Source organism: Phasianus colchicus, chromosome 1 (genome assembly GCF_987193195.1).
Source record: "Phasianus colchicus chromosome 1, bPhaCol1.hap1.1, whole genome shotgun sequence".
Lineage (NCBI taxonomy): Eukaryota > Metazoa > Chordata > Aves > Galliformes > Phasianidae > Phasianus > Phasianus colchicus.
In genome coordinates this window covers 161,602,530-161,625,085 of record NC_143436.1, presented here as the reverse complement: position 1 = coordinate 161,625,085, position 22,556 = coordinate 161,602,530, and positions in this window count along the sequence as shown.

Here is a 22,556-nt window from a genome sequence, read left to right as displayed (position 1 = left end):
CAGGGAAAGGAAAAAATTCTGGAAGGCACAGATATTGTGTGTAATCACAATTTATTTTATTGATCATGAATTATTATTGCATTATGAATTTCCAAATAGAAGGTATGCCCTCATTATTTTGCAGATGTAACTATGTTTCACTTCCTTACAAATTTTTCTTAAAGAAATCATTGGTGTTAAATATCTCAGAATATCTCAAGAAGATTTATACTGTGAATCTTTTCTTGTTTGATTTTTTTTTTTTTTTTTCTTTATTCCCCCACTTCCTCCTTTTTATTTTTATTTTTGCTGTTTGCCTAAGAGAAATCCTGCTTCTTTTATGCACAGAAATATAGTAACACTTTAAGGTCTGACTGTTCAGTTCCCTTGGGTTTCTTTATGCATTTTTATGGTATAAAATACTTGTAAATATAGTAAACATTGCCAAGAGGGAATATTAGGGCATACAGAGCAGGTCAGTGGAGTGGCTGAGAAAAGAGTGTGTGACTAAAAGCCTCAAGCTATTGTAAAGAGAATGAAACAGCAGTGGGTGTGCACTGGTTTTCTCAAAGACCAGGCAGGCAGGGTTTTGGCTTGCCTCAGGGTCCAGTTTCTTCCACAGATGAGAAATTCAACCCCTCCTCCCTCCTACAAACAAACAAACAAACAAACAAACAAACAAATAAATACAAGAAAAATTGCATGGATTGAAGGGACACAAAACAAAAAGGAAATTGACATTTACTCAAGGTTAAGGCATCTAACTTTTAGGTGCCCTCTCATGTAAGGTAGGTAATTGAGTTCTAGGTAATGTTATTTAGGAAATGCAAGGATAGATTGATGTGTCTACAGAAAACATTCCTAGATGTGAATGAGAGGCAGCTGCTAGTTATATAGTTACCAGTTGCAAATACTGCACAGATATGAAGTGCCTGTGCTGGACAACTTCCACAAAGTTAAATTTTTCATATATGATTAGAGAGAAATACTTTATTCAGAATGACTGTCACATTCCAGAGCTAGTTGCTTAAGACAGGTTAAATTTTTCCTTTCAGGAAGAATGAGAGAAAGGAGATGTGTTCTGAAGCACTGTCAAACTGGAGTCTCCCAGGTGACTACCTGCTGATTAGATTTCTGAATGTCTAGTATATAATTTAAATCTATATATATTATTTTATTTTATTTATTTATTTATTTAAGTATTGCATTTAAATTCAAATACTTTTGATGGATAAAACTAAAATAAAATCTTAAGATTTTATAGATTCTCTGATTATGATACTTTCATGAGAATGAAGCAATTTGAATATTTGATCTAAGCCAAGTAAAGAATGAATTTGAATATGTGATGAGTCTCTTATAAATTGAGAATTTATCAGTGAGGTCACTGTAAAAAATGTCCTTTTTCTTTTGTGTCATAGTAGGTCTATTCTGACATGGATAACAATTAGTTTTATATCTACAGATGACACATATGTATGACTGATACTTTAAAAAAGTGGGATAAAATGATATATTACACTATTAATTGTTTGGCTTCTAATTTCTATTTTAAAAATATTATTAGTATAAATAATCCAAAACATAAAAAGACAGATAGACTAGTAAAGATATACTGACTGTCCATTCAGGAATTTTTTTTCTTAACATTGTTACAGATCAGAAGATTTTTTTGACAGCTAAAGATCCATACAGGAGGAAAAAGGTGAAGTAATATCTCGTGGGATATACAGAAATAGATCCCATCAAATACTAAAAGGCATATTGCGAGCAGCTGTCATACACTGATATATGAGAATTAGATTTAGGTTTTTACATTTCAGATTTTTAGGTTTAATTTAAATTCCCCAGTAGTATCTCCTCTGCCTTGTTAATTTGCATGATTCTATTGCTGAACATTTTAATTATATTACTGCCATTTAGAAAGCAGTTGACTTTTATAACAGCTGATGCAACAACTTTCCGATGAAGATGCATTACAGTTCTGCAGCAAGGTGCTAATAACAACAGTATGATATACCAGTATAAAAAAAATCTCTGAGATATTGAGGATGAATATCTCTAGAACAAAATGACGACAAAAAATCCTTAATATGAATATGAATTAAAACCTTTTTAAAGGTAGAAATTAATATTTTGGAAACAATACAAATTTTAATAACACATTTTAGCTCTTTTCCTGTTTTTAATAATGTATTATAGGAATTTAGGAGAGAGAATAAACAATGCTAACTGTACTTGACAAATAATCACCAGAGCCAGAGTTAATATGACTAAGGTTGAGTAGCATCATATCATACAAGATTTCTATTCATGTTGTGAAGTGTTACACTGACCAAATCAGACTTGCAACCTACCCTTCAGCATAGAACTGCATTATGAGATTCATTTCTCACATTTCCATTGAATGCTGTCAAGAGAGGAATCAAGTGCTGAAATCCAAAATCTTGCTAATCATCAGCTTACGATCCCTAGTAAAAATGTGTAAGAATACATATTCTTGTATATGTTATAATGGATATAACTATACTGTGTATTAAAATGACTCTTAGCTCTTGTTCCTGATTCACTTTGAATTGTCACAACAGAGTTGCAAACTACATTCAAGTATTGTATTTTAGGTGACCTGTAGAGCAGAAGATAGTATTTTAATCAATGGCTTGTACATACATGTGGCACAGTTTGTTCAGCCACACGTATTGTTAGTATTCTGTCTGTATTTACATGGACATGCTCACATGAACAATAACAAAGAACCTAAGCTAAGCCTTCCTTTGCAACAATTTAAACATAATAGTGAGTTCCAGAGATGCTGCATCCATCAATTGACTTATGTAGTATTGACTTGAGGGGCAGACTGGGACCAAGTTCATATCCCAGCACACTGTTCCTTCTAAGTTCTCCATTACAAAAGCAAGTCAACCAAACAAAAACACTGAAAGATACCACCACCATATTTTCATCATATGAAAAAATGCTGAACTGACACTCTTTGCATAAAATATTCTACTTTTGAACTATGTTAATATTTCCTACTGTATGGTGAGCAATGTTATTCAGAGAGTGAATGTTAAAAGTCTCAGCATGTATAATATTTTGGACAGGTTTTTATTTTATTTAGCTCTATTTCATTTATTTTTCAGTATAGTATTTACTTTTGATATCATATAAGGTATAATTTAATTAAAATCTTTATTATAGTGAAGACGACTGTCAGCATATCAATACTGCTGCCTGCAACAGAGGCTGATGCTTCTGAAAATGCTGAGTTAACTTTAGACTGGTATAACCATAAAGAGTTAAATAGGACTGTTATGCATAAGTGTGCCAGTGTACAAAGTTTATTGCAGTAGAAAAAAATCAATGAATTCTATGCTAATTTTAAGCAATTAAATAATCTTCACAATTAATAACTTGAGTCCTTCATATGTGTCACAACATTCTGTATATTCTTCTTGCAGAGCCCCTTTTTCAAGTATACAAAAATGCATAGAATTCTGTTACCAAGCACTTTTTGCAATATTTTTATATCTATTCAGCCTTTTTCTAGATGTATATAAATCAAATGTTGCTCAAAGACAGAGTTATTTATCTCCTTGTGCATTTTTCCTCTGGGGAACTTGAATGCATCATACACTTGTGTGTGTGTGTGTGTGTGTGTGTGTGTCATCCCTAAGAAGAGATGAACTGGAATTATTTTTCAGGTGATGAACAGAGACATAGAGAAATTAAACTCAGAGATTAACACTTAGTCTAGTTTTATAGTGTGAAATGCCATTGAGCTCTAAGACCATCCTTTCAATAAATTAGGTCCCTGAGGTTTCAAGTAAGATATTGGTAACACCAGGAAGATATATAGATATAGATATAGATATAGATATAGATATAGATAAAAGATATATGTGACCTTCAGTGAAGAGATATAGATATAGATATAGATATAGATAAAAGATATATGTGACCTTCAGTGAAGAATGCCAACTGTATATTAAGTTGTATTAGAAAGAGAAGTTCTCAAATCAATGGAGATCAAAGTAGATCTTCACCATCTGTAAAGCACTTATGAAGCAGCATTTGAAGTTCTGGGTACACAGCTAGACTCTATTGCAGGACAGGTATTATTGGAGTGTGCCCAGCAGAGACCACAGAGCCAGTTAGAAGGCTGGAGGAAATGGTGTATGAATAGAGCCTGATTGTGATCAGCCCTACTAAAGGCATCTAAAGGGTAATCCTGCTGATGTCTATGGAAAAGTTAAAATGGAGTTGGAGCCAGGTCACTCCTTGTTAAATTTCATCACAAAGAAAGTGTGAGAACACAGTCAAAAATTATTTATTTTTTAAATCTGAACCATGATGTGATCATGCAAATAAGTCCAGCTCCTACGTCTGCTCAAACAAACTGTAATTTTAATATTGAGCAGATTGGAGTTCAACTTAAAACTACAAACAACAAGGTAGCTACTAAAATCTCTACGAACAACAAGGTAGCTACCAAAATCTCTTTCTACCTTTCAGATTTCCAAATCTACATGGGAACAAAACAGTTCATTCAGAGAATAATATTTCCTTCAAGTTATATACTGTGCTCTATGGCAAATGGCAATATGTTTTCCATATGAAGTTACATACTTTCATCAATAAGATAGTAATACATGAAGAAAAAAAATAATAGAAGGAAGCCTATACTATATACTGTTAGGAGATGTTTAGAATGCAAATTGATAGAATAAGCATTTCATGGAGGAAAAGAAAAATACAAGTTTTCCTCAGTAACATCTTGAAGGCGCTGCATAAACCACATGATTTAGTTCTTTTGGATAATTGTTCCTAGATTTTTGTAAACTTATGGCAGATGTGTTCATGAAAAATTATGGCTGTCACAGAAGATTTGGAAAGAATCCTAGGCTGCCCAATTATGCAAGAGTTATAGCTTATGTAAGGGACACCTACTGTTTTAAAGAGGAAAGTGGGAATTATAAATTTCCACAAAGGAAGTTCTGTCTGAAAGATTTAATGGAACTGGGACTTGAACAAAAGATGTTCAGTCAGTTTGTTTTGTTTTGTTCTTGTTTCTTGACACCCATTTTGTCAACAGCAACTGGTTTGTTGTTATGTTGTTTTTCCCTCTTAAAGGAATTCTTGATAGTTATGGAGTGTATTGTAAATATAAATACTTTTATATTTGTTTAACTATATATTAACATAAAGTTTAAAATGCAAATAGTGTGTGTGGGGGGGGGAAAACTTCATTAATTGTAGAATATGATTTGTGTAATTTTTTCATAGTGTCAAAGATAAAAAGCAGCAGTTCTTTACTCTTTGTTTGACCTCATCTGTTGTACAGACACTTTCTTGTATGTCGTCACCTGAAAATTTCTGCTGAAGGCTCATAACCGAAATGGTGAAGGAAAGTAAAAGTCCTGTTTTATGAGAATACCTGAAATTTCAGACATTTGCTCTGACTGGAAAAATAAGTGAAAAATAATAGAACCACATATTACTTTTCCAAGAATAACTTCAATTCACTTCAGTATCCAAAATAACAAAACTGGAAAGTAAGCACTAATTTGCTGCTGCAGCCCTTATTCTCTAATAGGCACCTGCTTCTTAGAGAATAAGCAGTTGTCCTTTCGGCATAAATTAGAACAAATTTTAACGTTGACTATATTACTTCTTATTATGAATTTTGTTGACAACAGATTAAACAGGTAATTCTGGTTACATTCATATGTTTCTTTCACAGGTATCTGTGTTAGAAATATGAAGTTACTGGTATACTGCTAGTGTCATTAGCTCAGTATTCTGTATATTTTTCAATAGTCTACATATGTTGTAATTACAGATACCATAAAGATTAAAGAAAGTTTAATTTCCCTGAAGACTTTCAGTTTTTCAGCAATTTCCAGAGTTCTTAATGACAGGCATTTCTTATCCAATACATGGTGTCTCATGTAACTAAATCATATTTGTTACTATATGAACTAATTATAAATTAATACTTTTGAATGAATATAATATGTTTTTTTTCTTGACTTTTTCTGTACTACTTTAGATTCATCACAAGTATTTCCAATTTGGTAATGGAATGACATTTTAAAAAATTCTAATTTACATTACAGCCCATTTAACAGGAAAAAGTAATTTGTCTACCTCAAGGGTGAGATACAGAATTGACGTTTCATCAGCACTTTTTATGAATATTTAAAGCATAGGAGATACATTTTGAGAGAGAAGTAATATTAGAAAGTAAAAAAAGGAGAAAGCTAGAGAGAAGGAGTCATGTAAGAAATTATGATATTATATTGCATTATGATAGTTACTTCAAAAAGCAGAAATATGCTTATAGATACCCCATTAAGAATCTCTATATAAAATCAGGAAATTTCTACTCTTTGTAAAACTCTTAACTATTTTCACTCAACTATGTTGTCGTTTATCATCTCTTGGCAAATAAATGTATAACAGTGAGAGTACAGAAAAATATCTGAATATTGACTAAGCTGAGTCATAATTCAACCTGCAGGTTATTAGATACACTATGTATCCCTTAAATAACCTCGACTAAGAGACCATAAAAGTATTGTGATGGTATCTTTGTAATGCTTCCAAATGCCTTGGAATGGCATAGTTCACCAAATGTGAACTTAATTGCTTAATTGTTTTGCCTAATTCTGATCAGAGATTTGTACTTGGATTTTGGAAAAGTAGAAAAAATCTATCACCAGTGATGGAAAAAAAACATATTTTTCTTATATGGTGCAGTCTTGAAATTTCTCTCCATAATTTGTGCATTAGTTCAATAATTTGTAATCAACTGCAGGGTTCCATTTAGGAAGACAACTTGTTGTGAATGCTTTCTTATAAAGGGAATACACGCAATTACTCAATGCATTAAAAGTAGTCAAATATTTGATTACATTCACTAAAAATGTAGTCTACCTCTACTTCTGCTGTTATAACAGTTAATAAAATAAATAAAATAATAAAATATGTTGGCACTAGTGGATGTAATGTGCGCTTTCAAACAGCTTTGTTCAAGATGATTAATTTATTCTCGTGGTCTAATCAGAGAAAGAAATAGAGCAGATGAATTTTGAAGAAAAAATTACTTGGGCAATTTGAGGCTGCTAAAATTGAGAAAAAGTAGAAATTTCAATGAACTATAGCTAAATAAGGAAAGATGAAAGTAAGGTATTTTATAGTATAGCTAATTTAAAATGTGCTGAAATTTTCCTTAACTGGTCAAGATCAGGAGCTGGGAATTCATGCATAAGACGGTGCACAATGTTCCACTTTAAGATATGTTTTTAGAATGGAAACCCCCTTGTAAATAACTTTCTGATGTTGCAGCTGAAGAATTCTTGTCCTTAAGCATATTTGGAAGCAAGATCTCCAACTCAAGAAGAGGATTTATTGCATCAGGATCTTTGACGCTATTATATTTCTTCATCTTGTTTATTAAATTTATTTGAAAACACTGATATAAATCACAGAAAATTTGCTAAGATAAGAGTATCAGTGACATTTCTTACTGACAGAGAAAATAGATTATCTGTCTTAGATTTTAGCAACAATTTTGCAACTGTCAATTAAAGTTTGTCCAACAGCTGTTCTCTTTGAAGGTTAATATATCAGATTAAGCTTTTTGGCCTAAATAATGTGCAACATATTCATTTGTTTTCTTTTAGACATATATCCCATATTCTTATTCTACCATATTGCTAAATTAGTAGTGTTTCCACAAGGGCTATTCTGAAAGCAATGACACTTCTTATTATTTTAGCCCGTGAAGTTAGAGATGAATGTTGGTCATGTGGCAGTAGAGGTTGAACCTTCCTGACAATATTCCATTACATTTTGTTGCTGTGTGACAGATGGCAGCAGAGGAGCTGTATATATATAACATATATATACATATATATATATATGTATAACAAAAAGGAGTCTGATATGGAAATGCATATCAAGCAAAGGTGCATCATTGAATTCCTCCATGCAGAAAAAAACTGCATCCAGTAACATTCATCAATGCTTGCTGAATGCTTATGGAGATCAAACATTGGATGTTATTGCAGTGAAGAATTAGGAGGTGCATTTCAGCGATGACAGTGGGTGCAGATTTTTATGAGCTCAGCATGCAGTTCACTGCGGATAAAAATGCATAGCTAATTGTGGTGTTCATGTTGAAAAAATAGTGTTTTGTAGTTTTATTATTATTATTACTATTATTATTATTATTATTATTATTTAATTAAATTATGTGTTCTCTGTGTCTGTTGTAGTTTCCGTGGAAATAAATAGGAGGCATCATTTTCACAGTAATCTATGTTATAAAAACTTCCCTACCTTTCCTACTTCATTTATTCTGATATGACATTGTAAGGTTAGATAAATTACTTCTAAATTTTGTTCTGCTCTTAAAAATATGCAAATTGCTCTTGAATAAAAAAGGTAGCAATAATGACTGCTAAAATAAAAATAGTGAAGGAGATCTTGCCTTCAAGAAGCCATAGCAAAAAGTGGAGAATGATACTAGTATAGCATGTTTACTCCTTTTCTCCACTTTTCTTAGCCAGTTATTTAGAACATTTATAAATAATAGCAGAAGTCTGGTGCTTATAGTTTTACAGTGGTCACTGATGAAACAAAGAAAGAAAATGAAGGTGAATGTTTGCTCAGTGTCTACAGGAGCAATCAAATAATGGATTTCACTGTCAGTCATTCAGAGTACCCAACGCATTCATGCTGAATCAACCTTTTAAAATCAGTACTAATGCAGCTCAGCATGTTTGCATTCATTCTAACTTGATCTGGTTAGAGCGCATACTGAAGTCTATTCGTGTTAAGTGCACGTAGGTGTGTACTTGCAAGAACTAGCTCAAAGTAGATTATGTTTATCAAAATCAATCTTCAACAGTATTACATAATGACACTCTCCTCATTATCAACAGTCATGTGTGAGCAATGTAATGCATAAAATAAGCATCTCTGAAGGTATGAAAATCAATGTGGGAGTTATTGCAACAGAATAAATGATAACTTTTTTCCTTCACTGGCTGTCAGTGACACAACTTTAGATATTTTACAGCAAGTGAGAGGAATAGTTATAATAATTATTCACTTTAAGCATAAACCCGCATCCCATTAGCTCAGAAAATCCAGCAGGGTGCTACAGAATTGTGATGTGTTAGGGTTCTTTGCTGTTGTTAATTGGTTGGTTGGTTTCTTGTGTTTTTTCTGTTTGTTTGTTTGTTTACAAAAGTTTTGTATCTTGTTAAAAATTATATCTTAAGAAGTTTTTAATTGTATTGATTCTCAAGACAAGTTAAGGAGATGAAAGATATGCTACTGTTTCAGCATAACTAATATCAAAAGTACTTCTTATTTCTGTTATACACTACAGGAATACTATGTTTAAAATCTTTAAAAACTAAAGCTGAGAATAGGAGAAAATTCCCTTTATTCACCCTACACACATATGCTCAGTAGAGAGTCAGTCTAAGGAGTTTAAACTCTTCCTGTGATGAAGAACTTCAGCATTCTGAGAAGCACAAACATTACTCTTGATTAGTATACATTGCTCACTTGAATAATTATTGTACAGGAAGGCTTGTAGAATTGGAGAATCATTAATTAAATGTTGTTTCAGGTAGGGAGAGATGGCTAATGATGTTCAGTTAATTATTGCTCTTTACTGTTATGACTATTTGTTTAGGAGATAGTGCCCAACCTCTTATCATGCTTGAGAATTTAAGAACTGTAATATTGATTGAGGGACCTCTCTGATATCTAACTGCCTTCCCTGACAGAATTCACAGTTTTTCATTGTCTCACCAGAAAACCCAGATCACACACATATACGTTGGAGAATAAAATACATTGAACTGTTAAATCTAAAATTTTATATTTACTTCCAGGAAATTTCTGTTTGTTTGGTTTTTTTTGTTTTTTTTTTTGTTTTTTTTTTTGTTTTTTTTTTTTTTCATTTGTCCATAGCTATTATATATTTATGCATTTTGTTTAGCTTTTTTTAGTTTTGTTTTGTTTAAATTTTATCTCTCTCTTTTTTCCATCACTTGTTATTCTCTTTATCTCACAAACACAGAAAGGTTGAGCTTGGAAGGGACTTCTAGAGGTCATCTCTTTGAACAACCCTGCTCAAGCAGGAACACCTAGGGCCTCTCAGCCAGGATCATGTCCCAGTGGCTTTTGAACACCTCCAAGGAGGGAGATGTCACAACCTCTGTCAGAAACCTTTGTTACTGTTTGGTCACTCTCACAATGATATAGTGTTTTATTTAGCACAGTTTTGTAAATAAAATTAACAAAGAAAAAGTATTATAGCTTACAGCATTTCCCATTAAGAAAAACAAAAACAAAAACCCTACACTTTACTGAGAAAATTGTAAAAAAAAAAAAAAAAAAAAAAAAAAAAAGATTTTGTAATATTAGTGCAATTCTGTGATATTATATCACAATAAAGAAGCTCCTCTGTGCTCATTATAAGAATATTTTGATTGTGTGAAAAGAGAATTTTAGTATACAATTAGGAGAAAGGTGCAAATACTAGACATCATCATTGCATCACCACTCATTCTCTATTTTTCTTTTCAAAACCAGTTTATAATGGAAAATGATAATGGTGTTTATTCATTTTATGGCTGATAACACTGTTGCTTGGATTTCCAGTATTCCAAGTTAATTTCATTTTGTTTAATTGTTCAGAATATCTTTATATTATATTGCAGTAGTCATTAAATATCACAAATGGCTTACTGTACAAGTAAGTGTAAACTCAACCTGAATTTTTACAATTTTTATATTAAAAAAAAAAAAAAAATTAAAAATAGTATTTTGGGCAAGAACATGAGTCTACAGTTTAGAAATAGGACTGGAAATCACTCTGCAATTAGCAATGTCTTTGAATATGAAAGTAAATTCCACAGGACAAGGTATGGATTGTTGACATCATTTCTTCTGAGTAAGACAAGTTTCTGGATTGAACTTCCCATAGCTTCTTCAAACAATAGAAGACTTGACTGTTCTGCTCAAAGTGGCATGCATATTCCTTGTCGGCTCAATATCAAAGCACTTATCAAAGATTTCTGACAGAGGCAGATACTGATTTTCTAGAAGTATCTGCAGCTTATAAAAGTGAAGTGGGGTGACTTCTGCATCCCAGAATGTAATGAGAAAAGTATGCAATGAGTTGTGCTATAAATGAAGTGTGCAATTATCTGTCTGTCCTTGTTCTATTAACCTTGAAAAACACATGACAAACTTAATGGGCAGAACTGCTACATCTTCCACTATCTAAGCTTTTACTAATCACAGTGTTTCAGGCACTAAGTCATAATTAAATATACACATATATATTTCTTTATGATGTCACTGAGTCTGGAATTGTAGATAGCTGAATAACATAAGAAAGGTTATGACTCCAGCAGAATGGTCAATATCAGCAATACATGTGGTGAAATTCAGAAACTACTACAAAAAACATTTCATTCTAGATGAAAATCTGTACCAGTAATAGAATAAGCTATTAAGAGAACTAAAAAGAGATCATAAAATAATATTCATTGAACATATTTTTTACTTCTTCTGCATTTATGATATTGTGTCTTACTAGACTACAAAACACATTAATTTGTCATTTAACACTGGCTCCACATATTCATGAGTGCCTTCCAAGTCTGGCTAGCAGTATCTTTCTTGAAAAAAAAAAAAAGAAAGAAAGGAAAAAAAATCAAAATAATCTTGAAAAGGCTCACTATCCCCTACAGAGGTCTGTGTTTCAACTGTATTCATTTAAATGGAAAGAAATCAGAACTGTGAATATTCAACACCTTTCAGGAAAAGGCACACAAATAATACAGTAGTGTATTTAAAGTCACAATAAGACACAATAAAATAAGACAACACAACACAAATTGTGTTGTAAATAAAATGTTAAAATGAAATAGAAACCAAATTACATTAAAGTAAATAATAATGTGTTTAAGTTGCAGAACAAAAGGTACTGGATAAAAGCATATTATCCTCAGGCTAAAATGTTTCAGGCAAGCTGCAACATAATGTCTATAAAAACTGTGGAGTCCATTATTGCAACAGACCTAGAAAATTTGTCATGCTCTCAGGCAGAAGCTGAAGAAAATGACCACCTGGCTTCACTGACTTTCACTTATCTGTATACATAAATATTTCCAAATTAATAAGATTATTTAGATTAGATTTCTTTGAGTGAAAGAAAAAACAGAAGTCATAGATAGAATTCAGTGGTGTTGCCTCCTCATTCAGCATAGTAGCCAGCGCAGCTCTTGGTAATAAAAAATCAAATTCTTGAGAGGGAGAAAATGATACATGTCAACAACAACAACAACAAAAAAAATCACTTAAAACACTTAAAAAAAATGAATCTTTCTTGTAGACAATAGGTGTAAGCTTTTCAATTATGGTGTTAAAGGAAGACGGTAGTTTTTTGTTTTTTGTTTTGTTTTGTTTTGTTTTGTTTTGTTCTTCCACTTCACTGCAGTAATTCAATATAACACTAAAATATTCAAATAGAAGCAGCAAAAGGTCTCAGAGTAAGAAGCAGTTGCTATAACTGTCTTAGAAAAAAATATCTTTGCTGCTGAATAGAACTGTTGGTATAAACCCTGAAGAAGGAAATGAATAATCAACAAGGGGCTAGATCAACATATTAGTCTTCACTCAGTAGAGGGGCAACTGGAAAAGCCTTGGGGAACAAATTCTCTGAGCTTCATTCAGTAACTGGAAAAGATTATCTCCATTGTAAAGCAAGAGACATCTATTACTATAGACACAATTAAAGTATTTCTGTTTACTATTAGTATTATTATGAATAATTTCAGTATTAACTTACCAAACTGGAGTTAAAATAAACAGCTAAACCAAAACAAACCAAAACAAAGCATGATTTTTCCATTATATTTAGTAGGTAAAAATGGAAGCTATTTTGGGGTTGAAAATGTCAGTAAATTTATTGGATTTGAAATAATTTTACTGAGATTAACAATTTAATGTTTTTGATCCTATACTAGAAGTTCAGTATTGAGTGATTTAATTACTTTTTTTCATTGCAGCAGGAATGTAAAGTTGCTGAAAAAATAAACACATAGAAGAGTAAGAATAGTAAAACTAAAAAGCTAGACCAAACTGAAGCAAGAATAATAAAAACAATGACTGATAAAACCAGATTTGATTTTGAATATTTCATTGAAACTATCCAGCCTTACAGAGAACTGTTATATTGTTTATATTCAATTTCAAAATTGAATTTGTTTAAGGATAATACAGTATCCATTTTTTAACAAGACCCCTTTTGTACCTGGAACATTACGCCATGAAGCCTCTTCAAATTTTAAGTAATTCTCTGTTATATCTAGCAATTTTCAGATTTTTTTTTTTTTTTAATACTTTTTCAGACTTCACATAGATTTGAACAAATCTCAGTAAAACAAAGGCATAATTGATTATTGTAGGAAAGTGATTGATATTCCATAGATCAATTTGGTCATGTTCTTGGAACAGAATTTTATTTACATATATGGAATTCTGTTTACTCAAGGATATTCTTGAAAACTGCACTAGTTAAAGAAGATAACTGTTAAGGATTATTATAAAATGTTAATTTGAAAATCCAATAAAGTGAGAATCCTTCTTAAATTCATTAATTTAATCAGATACTACATTTAGAGTAGTTGAACGTAAGATGAATACTTCCAAACATGTTGCAATTATGACTTTATATTCATAGGATCTCAGTACATAAAACTTTCTTCTATGTTTACATACACTCCCTTTGATATCAGTAACTCTCATCTGAATGATAGTCTGTGATTATGTCTTGAATATGATTTTTCTTTTTCTTTTTTTTTTTTTTTTTCTCCACAACAATTGTAAGGAAAAAAAAAAAAGAGTAGATTTCTAAGTGTGATATTTGGAACTCCAGCAGCAGTGAACCTAATTCAACTTTTGGAACTCTCTATACATCTACAATTCATTGAGTTTCATAGAGTTTGTAGTCAGTACAGAGAAACAAACACACACTAGGAAGTGTTTCAGCATAGTATGGAATGAGATGCTCCTGGAAGTTATGCTAAAGCATATGTAAGAGAGGGAGGTGTACGAGATAACCAGCATGTCTTCACCGAGAGAAAGTTTTGTCTGGCCAACTTTATAGCTTTTTATGATGCTGTAATTGTATGGTTGGACAAGGGAAGAGCCACTGATGCCATCTATCTGTACATCAGTAAGGCCTTTGACAGCCTTGCATAATATCCTTCTCCCCAATTTGGAAATATATGGATAGGATAAGTGGGATGTTAGATAAATGAGGAACTGGATGTGAGACTGTAAACAGAGTGTGGTGGTGAATGGATCAATGTTCAGATAGAAATCAGTGACTAGTAGTGTCTCTGTGAGGTCAGTACTGGAACTGACACTCTTTAATGTCTTCATCCATTTACATTCACAGTGGGATCAAGTGCACTCTCAGCAAGCCATGTGGTGCAGTCGATACTCCCAAAGTAAGGGATGCCATTCAGAGAGACCTAGACAGGCTGAGCAGTGGGCCCAGGACAGCCTCATGAGGTTCAACAGAGACAAGTACAAGGTCTTCCACCTTGGCTGTGAGATGAAAGGATAGAGGACAGCCTGCTAAAAATGACTTGGGGTAATGGTGAATGGCAAGTTGGACACGAGCCAAGGTTTTCTGCCCTTGAAGACCAGAAAACCACCGATATACTGGGCTGTATCAAAAGAAGTGTGGTCAGCAGAGCAAGGGAGGTGCTCCTGCCCTTCTACTCTATGCTGTTGAGATTTCACCTGGAGTACTGCATTCAGATGTGGAGTCCTCAGTATTGGAGAAACATGGGCTTGTTGGAGCACATCCAGAGAAGAGACATATAAATTATCTCAGAGATGGAACACCTCTCCTAAGACAACAGGCTAAGAGATCTGGAGCTGTTCAGCCTGGAGAAGAGAAGGCACCAGGGAGACCTAACATCTTATAAGGGGGGCCATAAGAAGGACAGACTCATTAGCAGGGTCTGTTGTGAAAGGATAAGGGGAAATGCTTTCAATTTAGAACAGGGGAGATTTACATTGGATGCTTCACCAACAAGAAGTTGGTGTTCCTTTCAACTCAAATGATTCTATGAAATCAATTGCATTGACTTTATGACATAAGTGGCTGAAACTTTATGATGTCTATGTCTGTAACAATATCTCTGAAAATATGAAAATGTATTAAATTTAAGAAATTTGAGTAATGGCAGTCAGTTACTTTTATTTTGACGATGTGGTTTGAATTCTAAAGAAGCATTTGTAAAAAAAAAATAATTAAATTGTAATTTGAAATTCACTAGAATAAATACAGACTATCACTACAATATATATTTCTTTAACATCTTGAAATAAAGCTGACAGTATTATTTTCTACTTTTCTAATTTACTGATGTTCTTTCATGACCGGAATAGCACTGATTAGAAGTTAGCAATATAAATAGGACAAAAAATCCAGGTTACATAGCAACTAGGAGAGAGTTCTGGAAATCCAATGAATATTTATTTTTCCACACAAAATCTGATGTTATAACATAAGTTCACTATAATCTTCTTTATACTTTTTATGTAAAATCTGGCAGTGGCTGAAATTTTGCTAGAAAATGCATTACAAAGTTTGCAGACTCTATCTCCTACTGATGTTTGATAAATAGAAGTTGTTATTTACTTGTGAATAAATCACTTTGTTTCAAAAAATCATGTTGATTTACACAGGGTGGAGATTGCTTGCCAGGAATACTTCAAACTATATGTGAATTGAATATTCATTTGCTTAGCATCATAAATTTTGAATATAATAGTAGTAACTCTAATCTATTAATACTGATTTACAAGGTTGGTAGTTGATATCACTGCCAATAACATATCCCCATGCATCTTCTCTCCAGTAACTTAAAAATAATAATAATAATAAAAATAAAATAAAGGTGAAGTACACATTTGAAGATGCCTGAGCTTTGAGAAAACATGAGCTAAGTGAAATTCAGATATATTTTCTAAACGCTAATTATAAAATAAATTGTAATATGTTGAAATATTTAAAATATTCCAAACCAGGATCTTAGACAAATCATGACTTCTATCTAGGGAAAGAAATAATAAGGTGAAAGTTTGGCTCTACAGGTTCAGTACTATACATGTTTGTGTACTCTCTTTACTTGCTGATTTTATTGGAGTTTTATATTCATCACCAAAGAGGAATGTATAACACTTTGCTGCACTGTGGGAGAAATCCAGGAATCTCTTGACTTTCACCCTTTGATACAGATGTATTTTTGCTTGTCATCATGATCCCACCTTTGCATTTGGGAGGAAAAATTCCCAAAATCCTATTTGTGCTCACAATTCACTCACATGTATGTGCAATAGTTAATCCACATATAAAACAATTGAAAGCTATTCTCTATAACTCTAGCACCAAAATATTCTATTGATATTAGTGCCTGTTGAAAATTGGGTTGAAAATAAAAATATTTATCAAAGCAATCAATATTAAAATAAAATAGTAAAAGTTATGAATAAGAGAATGGGTGAATTTTTAGAATTTTTAGATCTGGTTTGATCTCATGTATACCAGGACTTGGGACTTCCTAGCTTTATATCAATTCATCCAGAAACAAGATATTTAAAATAATTTTGTATTATCTGTTGAAAATGAGACAAAGCATGGTGATTAGAATAATTAAAAAAAAAAAAAACCACAAAAAACACACAATAAAAAAAATACCCCCACATATACTAGGCTCAAGATAAAGCAGCAGATTTTGGGTGTTTTCCCTTGTAGCTTACCTTAGATAGCCTATCATTCCACATGCCTTTTGTCAATTTTGTTTCTGTATCTTCTGCTTTTCCATTTTATACTTTAGAAATATTTGTTTTAAATTAGTCAAAGACTAAGATGTACTGTCTTACAGTACAGATGTACTGTAAGTGATGTACTGTCAATAACCATCATGTGTAACGTACTTTTTTTTTTTTTTTTTTTTTTAATATGGGTTCAAAAGTAGGAGTCACTCTACTTTTTTAATGATAATGATACTGCAAGACAGTTTTAGTCCACTGCAACCTTTCTGAATCATTATTGATTTCAGTAAATAAGGGGATACTATTTCAAGTGCATTGTTTCTGCAAATGGGATTCTGCTTAATATCAGGCATACACCAGACTGGAATTAATCTCAATTTCCCCACTGCTTTGAGCTGCAGTGCCTCTGAAGTGAAATCAGAAGAAAAACCTCATTTTTAACATCAAACTAGTAAAAAAGTAACTCTGAATAAATAATAAATGATAATACATTAAGTATGTAAGTATGAATAGTAATTTTCGATACGTAATTCCAGGTATTTTATTCCATTTTATTTTCTTTTTTTTAAAATATACATGCATTTTGCTATTGTGCGGAATTAAGAGATAACTTTTTTGATATTTCTAAACATCAAAATATTGTATGTGAGAAATGAACTTATATTCTATTAAATTAAAGGTATTAAAAATCAACAGTAAAAATTTGGAAATAGCATAATAATCCACAACAAATAATTAAAATACTCTGCTGTAAACATATGGACCTTAAAAAACAGCTGTTAAAGCAGTGGAAGAATTAGACCAGTCTAGAGATTTCTTAGTAGGAGGGAAAATCTTGGCTGCTTGAAGTCCACAGAATCTTTTCTATTCCTTTCATGTACACCAGGAATTGTCTTAATATCTTTTAGAGCTTTTCCAAGTCCTATTACATGAATGTTATCTCACCAGAACAAATTTTCTTTTTCTTTTTCTTTTTTTCTTTTTTTTTTTTTTTCCTTTTTTTTTCTTGCTTGCTTGAAGAAAAATTGATTTTTAGTTTTCCCAGGTCAGAAACATATTTCATTGGATACGACAGGTCTTTAGGCACACTATATTGTATATACTGAGAAACAATAGAGGAGTAAAACACTTAAACCTTGGAAACCTTGAAAAAACTAAACATTTTTGAGGGTGGTGGTGTCAGTGTTAAATCGTTTGTATGCACAAACCCAATAAATTACTGGCACAAATGTATTTAACTTGCAAAATTGTCCTGCTTAGGTGCTCTCTTTGAATGTTTGGTTTTGCAGAAATTATATATGTTGCTCCAAAATATTGTAGTCCTTTTTGTTTGTTGTGTTTTATTTGTTTGTTTATTGTGCTTTTTGTTTGTTTGTGTATGTTTTATTTGGTACTTAGTTTTTTTGTCTGCTTGTTTGATTTTGTTCATGGACTTTTACTAATAAATAATAAATAGTTACAGGTATTTATTATAGGGTTAAGGGAAAAAAAGTTTCATAGAATATATTAATACAAATTTACTTTAGTTTATCAGATGACCAGTCTATCCAGTTCAAAATTATGCCTATATATATATATATATGGAAACACAAAACCAGAGTATATTAAATAGTTTGAGAAAATGATAAAATAATTGTATGTATGTGAAGAGAATAATATACTTATAATGAAATTTTCTTTTTTCTGAACTTCATCAATGTTGAAATATTACTTGAAATGTGCTATTATATAAACAATTTGCATCCATTTGTTTTCAGTAATTTAGAAATAGCTTATATTCTACTATATTATTTCTCATGTTGACCTAATCCACTGTGTAAAATATTGTCTTTAGAGTTTGACAGTATTACACTGTAATAATGAATTCAATAAGTTAATTCTTCTATGTTCTGTTCTCTTTTGTGAAGACAGTGTAGTGCTTTTCAGTTGCATTGCATAATCCACCAATTCAGAAGAAAATCTGTAGTACCTTTTTAAAATCATTTTTTAATTACTACAATTAACTTAAACTCAGAAATATATCTGAGGTGCTCAGCAACATTCCTTCATTATCTTTTTCTATTACAGACTTACTTCCCTTTGATATTCTTGTAATACTGATATTCTCTACTGTATATCATTAACTTTTAAATACTTTTGTTTAATTTTCTTCAGACTGTCCATCTAAAATCAATGTAGTCCAATGGAAAAAAGAACAACTAAGGACAGAATTTGTCCCAGTGCAAGTGATGGACCAGAAAGAGGAGCAGCAAATGAATAATAATAATAATAATAATAATAATAACAATAATAATAATAATAATAATAATAATAATAATAATAATAATAATAATAATAATAATAATAAGCTTCTGAATGTCCATTCACATATTCTATGAAAAATCCTGGCTGGTCAGGGTCAGAATCTTATCTCACATCTGTAACTTTATTCCATGCATTTTCCACAAATTTTATTTACTATTTAAGAAAACTGATTAATTCTTCTTTATTATTATTATTTTTATTTTAAGTCAATACTTTTATCATTTCTAAATTAGATTCTTATTTCAGGTAGAAAATTTTCCTTGTCTTTATTTTTAACTTAAATTTTGAATCAGCCAATGAACTAGAGATCAATTGCTCAAGTAATCCATGTTCATTGAAATATGATTATTTTCTCATCTTGCTTTTAAGAAATAGAGACTGCTTATTTAACTATGTCTCCCATGACTCTGTTATATTGTGTGACATTCACACCATATCTATTAATTTAATTTTCCTTTTTCTTTGAAAATTTCATTTCTATAGGTACTGAATACTGAATCTCATTACTTACGGTAGATGATAATTTCTTTCTTTTCTTCTTTCTCTAGAAAACTGCAAATGTCTTTTTCCTATTCTTGTCTGGTTTTTTTTTTTGTTGTTTGTTTGTTTGTTGTGTTTTGTTTTGTTTTTAAGCAGTACAGTTCTTAGTATTCTATTTCCAAGAGATATTCTACAATTATTACTACTATCTAGCGTTTAAACTCCAGTTACTGTAACTCTAGACATCAATCTCTCTGGATTGTTCAGAACTAAATTAGTCAGGGCTACTTCAATACCCTTGGGCTATTATATCAAATAGCTAAATGGGTTGAAAAAATAATTTCTGGGGATAAGAAATTTCTTCTCTGAAGAGTCATACATTAAATCAGTTTGAATTTCAGTGACTACCATTTATTTAAGGATAATAGATTTTTCTAAAGACTAAACATCCATATCACCAATGATAAGAAAAAAAAAAATAACACTGGGAATGGGAAAAAAAAAAAAAAAAAAAGAGAGAAGAGAGAGAGAGAGAGAGAGAGAGGGAGAGAGAGAGAGAGAGAGAGAGAGAGAGAGATTAAACGAGTCATCAGGAAGTATCCAACAAACAGAGAGAGAAATTGCCGTATGGTATTCTACAGATCATACAGTGATATGGGCAGAACTACAGCCTTGTTGTAAGTCCCTGCAGGGGGAAGAAGCTTCAAATCCTGAGGTGACAGGTGCAAAAAACTTGCAGGATGAGGAAGACTGGACTCTCATCTCTTCTCAGAGCAGAGGAAGGAGCCTGTCCCTTGCTCCTAGATAATAGTTATTAAGCTCTAGGAACGGAAAGAGAAAAAGGTGTGGATAATGGTTCAGAAATGGAAAAGGGCAACCATATTAATACAGTCCAATCAAGGCCACAAGTCAAACAGTGCCATCAAAAAAAGCTGAAAGCTTTCAGAGTAGGTGGAGAGTCTACACTCTGGGGCACTGAGGCACAGATTTTCCACCTGGATAACCTCTCTAGAGAGGCTGCCTGCTGCCTTGCTGCTTCCTGAGGGCTCACATTCAGGGCATCACTTAAAGGCTACCATGTATGATAAAGCCAGACTATTATTCACTCCTGCTCTTTCAAGCTGTGTCACAGGAGGCTGCAACTGAGAAATAATTAAATATTTAAAAAGTTTTTAAGCCCCTTGGCATGATATTGAGGGGATTTGGAGCAAAGTACTTCTCTTCTTGATCCTTGTGATCTCCACAAGTTGTGTTATTCTGTTGAAAATGACTTAAAACAACAGTACAAAATCTTACTTATATAAGTCCAAAGTGTTCAAGCCTGTTCTTTTGGAGCGACAGCTTCTGGCTTACAGATCTCAGAAGGCACTCCTTTGTTCCTGTCTTCCAGGCCTTGCAAATTTTATGTCAGCAGGTAAGAGAAAGCAGGTAGATGCCAGCTTGTATCTTGTCTTCACAGGATACAATGGCATCAGCTCCCAGTTTCCTCTATCAGGCTGGAGTTATTTGCTCCCAGGCCAAGCCTTCAGCCAATAAACACCCCTGAGCCCTCCCTGTTTAAGACAAACAGCTCCAAAGTAATGCTTTTAAATGCAAAATTGTTTTTAAATTTTAAATTGCTTTTAAATGTAAAATTGTTCACAGATTGATGTTGATTGACTCATGCTGATTTGAGAAACTCATTACAGGAACAGACTGCCCAGGGAGGCTGTGGATGCTTGTTCCTTAGCGGTGTTCAAGATCAGCCTGGATGAGACCCTGGACAAACGGATGGTGGTCAGGCTCCCCATGTCTGTCAGGACCTTGAAGCTCTAGGTGTGGGTGACAGAAGTGGATTCCATCCCACTCTAATAGAGGAACAAGACTGAGACCTCCTCAAGAAACTGAATTGTATGTAAGTTCCTGGGGCCAGATGATATGCATCCCAAAGTTTTGAGAGAAATAGCTGATATGGTTGCCGAGTTGCTTTTGAATATATTTGAAAAATTATGACCAATCTGGTTGCCGTCTATGATGGAGTGACAGCATCAATGGACAGGGGAAGGGAGATGGATGTCATCTACCTAGAGTTCTGCAAAGCTTTTGACATGGTCCCTCACCACATCCTTCTCTCTAAATTGGAGAGGTGTGGATTGGAAGGATTGTCTGTTTGATGGATTAGGAATTGGCTGGCTAGACACAGCCAAAGGGTTGTGATCAATGGTTCTATGTCTGGGTGGAGGTCAGTCACAAGTGGTGTCCCCCAAGGGTTGGTCTTGGGACTAGTACTTTTCAATATAATTATCAATTGACATAGACAATGGAATTGAGTGCACGTTTGCAGATGACACCAAGCTGAGTGGTGCAGTCCATACTTTGGAGGGAGGGGAAGCCATCCAGAGGGACCTCAATAGGCTGGAGAAGTGGGCCCATGTGAACCTAATGAGGTTCAGTAAGGCCAAGTGCAGGGTGTTGCACTTGGGCCAGGGCAATCCCAGGTATTTATACAAACTGGGGAAAGATCTCCTTGAGAGCAGCCCTGTGGAGAAGGACTTGGGGGTCCTGGTAGACAAGAAGCTGGACATGAGCCAGCAGTGTGCACTTGCAGCCTGGAAGGCCAGCTGTTCAGGCCTGCATTAAAAGACCAGCAGATTGCATTAAAAGGCCAACAGGTTGGGGGAGGTGATTGTCTGCCTCTGCTCAGCTCTTGTGAGGCCCCATCTGGAGTACTGCATCCAGGCCTGGGGCCCCCAGTACAGGAAGGATGTGGAGCTTTTGGAGCGGGTCCAGAGGAGGACCACTAAGATGATGAGCACCTCTTCTATGAGGAAAGGTTGAGGAAACTGGGATTGTTTAGTTTGGAAAAGGGAAGGCTCTGGGGAGACCTCACTGCTCAATGCTCACTGTGGACATGATTTTCT